This window comes from Pteropus vampyrus, unplaced genomic scaffold (assembly GCF_000151845.1).
Source record: "Pteropus vampyrus isolate Shadow unplaced genomic scaffold, Pvam_2.0 Scaffold106, whole genome shotgun sequence".
Lineage (NCBI taxonomy): Eukaryota > Metazoa > Chordata > Mammalia > Chiroptera > Pteropodidae > Pteropus > Pteropus vampyrus.
In genome coordinates this window covers 5,757,393-5,760,942 of record NW_011888887.1, presented here as the reverse complement: position 1 = coordinate 5,760,942, position 3,550 = coordinate 5,757,393, and the positions used below count along the sequence as shown (strand labels likewise).

Below are 3,550 nucleotides of genomic sequence, written 5' to 3'. Positions count from 1 at the left end.
ATATAACCATCCTCTACATGTTTGTAATGGTAACCAAATGCCAAAGATTCAGAACTGAAATATATAACATAAAACTATAAGGACCAGAAGGAAAATCCACAAAACCTAACTAAGATTAAAAACAAAACAAAACAAAAACAAAAACCCAGAAACACAAGGACAAGGAAGCAATGGAAACAACCAAGCTACAAGAAAGCAAAAGATAAAATGGCTATAGGAAAATCTCATATTTCAATAACCACCCTAAATGTAAATGGTGAACTCACCAATAAAAAGGCACAGAGTTGCAGACTGGACCAAAAAACAAACTCTTTTGAGCCATGCTTCTCTTGATCAAGCCCGCTTCCACTTCTGGAAGTGTAATTTCCTTTCTAATAAAACTTTTCTTGTAAAAAACAAATAAAAAACCTAATCACCTCCTGCCTCCAGAAGACACATCTCAGTTCCAAAGACAAAAGAGTGGAAAATGATATTTCAAGCAAATGGCATTCAGAGAAAAGCAGGAGTAGCAGTACTAATACTGGACGAAATACACTTCAAAATAAAAAATGTAAAGAAAGATACTGAGGGACACTTCATAATGATAAAAAGAATCATGCACCAAGAAGGTATAATATGTATTAATATCTATGTTCCCAAACAGGGAGCCCCAAAATATATAAAGCAATTACTAACAGAACTAAAAGAAACAGACCAAAATACTATCGTAGTAGGGGACCTAAATACCCTGCTGTTGGATATGGACAGATCATCCAAACAGAAAACCAATAAGGAAATAACATCCTTAAATGACACATTAGACCAACTGGACATAATTGACATTTACAGAGCCTTCCATCCCAAAACAGCTACTTATACATTCTTCTCTAGTGCACATGGAACATTCACAAGGATTGACCGCATACTGGGACACAGAGATGGCCTCAACAAATATAAGAGGACTAAGATCGTAACAACCATATTCTGTGATCATAATGCTTTGAAGTTGGAGATCAACTGTTAAAAGCAAGCGAGAAGAACCACAAATACATGAAGATTAAACAACGTGGTACTAAAGAATGACTGGGTCAGAGAAGAGATAAAAAGAGAGATCAAGTGATATATAGAAATGAATGATAATGATAGTACAACATATTAAAACTTTTGAGACACGGCAAAAGTGGTCATAAGAGGAAAGTTCATATCGTTACAGGCCTATCTCCAAAAACAAGAATGAGCCCAAATAAACAACCTAACACTTCATCTTAAGAAAACTAGAAAAGGAAGAACAAATGAAACCTAAAATCAGCAGAAGGAAAGAAATCATCTAAATTAGAGCAGAATTAAATGAAATTGAAAAAAAAATAGTAAAAATAAATACAACAAAGGGCTGGTTCTTTGAGAAGTTTAATAAAATTGACAAACCCCTGGCTAGATTCACTAAAGAAAAAAGAGAAAGGAAACAAATAAACAAATTCAGGGATGAAAGAGGAGGAATTATGACAGACACTGCAGAAATACAAAGGACCATACAAAAACATTATGAAAAAGTATATAACGCCAGATTTAATAATCTAGATGAAATGGACCAGTACTTAGATACAGCCTTCCTAGACTGAATCAAGAAGAACTGGAAAATCTAAATAGACCAATCAGCAGTATGGAAATTGAAACAATCATCAAAAACCTACCAAAAAGTAAGAGTTCAGGACCACATGGCTTCTGACATGAATTCTGCCAAACGTTCAAAGGATTAATATCATTCTCCTCAAACTCTTCCCAAAAGTTGAAGAGGAGGCAATACTTCCCAACTCATTTTCCCAACTCATTCACTGCTACAAACAATAAGCAAATACGGTCAAGTTTCTGGATACAAAATCAATGTTTAAAAATCCGTAGTGTTCCTATATTCTAATAATAAATTGCCAAAAAAAAAAGAAAGAAAGAAAAGAAATGGTAAAAATAATTCCTTTTGCACTTGCAACAAAAAGAATAAAATATCCAGGAACAAATTTAATGAAGCATTTAAAGGACCTATACACTGAAAACTATAAGACATTATTAAAATAAACTGAAGACACAAAGACATGGAAAGATATTCCATGTTCACAGATTGGAAGAATCACATAGTTAAAATGACTTTATTACCTAAAGCATTATACAGATTTAATGCAATCCTCATCAAAATCCCGTCAGCATTTTTTAAAGAAATAGAACAAAAAGCCATCAAATTTGTATGGAAGCACAAAAGACTCCAAATTGCCAAAGCCATCCTGAGAATAAAGGAGACTGGAGGCATCATATCATAATACACAGTGGCATGATATTGGTAGAAAAACAGACACATAGACCAGTGGAATAGAATTGAGAGTCCAGAAGTAAACCCATATTTCTATGGGCAAATAATTTCGACAAATAAAGCCAAAAAAATACAGTGGAGAAAGGAAAGATTCTTCAATAAAAGGTGCTGGGAAAACTGGAAAGCCACCTGCAAAAGGATAAAACTAGACTGTTGTCTATCACCACACATCAAAATTAACTCAAAATGGATTAAGGACCTGAATATAAGACCTGAAACATAAATTGCATAGAAGAAATCATGGGAACTAAACTCATGGACTTTGGTCTTAAAGAGGATTTTATGAATTTGACCTCAAAGGCAAGGGAAGTAAAAGCAAAATTAAATGAATGGGACTACATCAAACTAAGAAGCTTCTGCACAGTAAAAGTAACTGTCAACAAGGTAAAGAGAGAACCATCAGAATGGGAAAATATATTTGCAAGCAACACCTCTGATGAGGGCCTAATACCCAAAATATACAAAGAACTCACAGGACTCAATAATGGCAAAAAAACAAACAATCCAATTAAAAAATGGGCAAAGTCCTCAACAGATACTTCTCTCAAGAAGACACAAAAATGGCCAACAAACATATGAAAAGGTGCTCATCGTGGATAGCTATTAGGGAAATGCAAATCCCACAATGAGATACCATCTCCACCTGCTGGAATAGCTATTATCAACAGAACAAGCAATAATAGTATTGGAGAGGATGCGGAGAAAAAGAAACCCTGATACACTGCTGGTGGGACTGCAAATTGGTATAGCTGCTATGAAAAACAGTATGAAGATTCGTGAATAAAATAAGAATTGATCTACCAAACAATCCAGCAATCCCTCTACTGGGTATTTACTGCAAAAGACTTGAAAACACATATCTGAAAAGATAATTGCACACCGAATAATGCACAACAGTATTATTCATGGTAGCCAGGACATGGAAGCAACCGAAGTGTCCTATGATAGATGGACTGGTTAAAGAAGCTGTGGTACATATATACAATGGAATATTACTCAGCCATAAGAAGAGATGAAATACTGCCATTTGCAAGAATATGGATATACCTTGAGATAATCATGCTAAGCAAAACAAGCCAGATAGAAAAAGTTGAAAACCACATGGTACCACTTATATGTGGAATATAAACCTAAAAGCAACAAATGAATGGGAGACTCATAGACATGGACAATGAATTAGTGGTTACCAGAAGGCAGCGGGGAGACAGGTAG

The 3,550-nt window shown here is 34.8% G+C and overlaps 1 protein-coding gene across 8 annotated transcripts in view; it reads right to left on the bottom strand.

Annotated features, from left to right (window-relative positions):
• The window catches only part of APC (APC, WNT signaling pathway regulator), a 115,655-nt gene that overhangs the window by 90,433 nt on the left and 21,672 nt on the right, over positions 1 to 3,550 (bottom strand). Inside the window, exon 1 of one of the 8 annotated variants that reach the window (XM_023533616.1) lies at positions 1,671 to 1,691. The exons of the other annotated variants lie outside the window; for them this stretch is intronic. The gene's annotated coding sequence lies outside the window, so the exon portion shown is untranslated. Of the gene's footprint in view, positions 1 to 1,670; positions 1,692 to 3,550 lie in introns of those variants that run through there. 8 annotated transcript variants of the gene reach the window in all.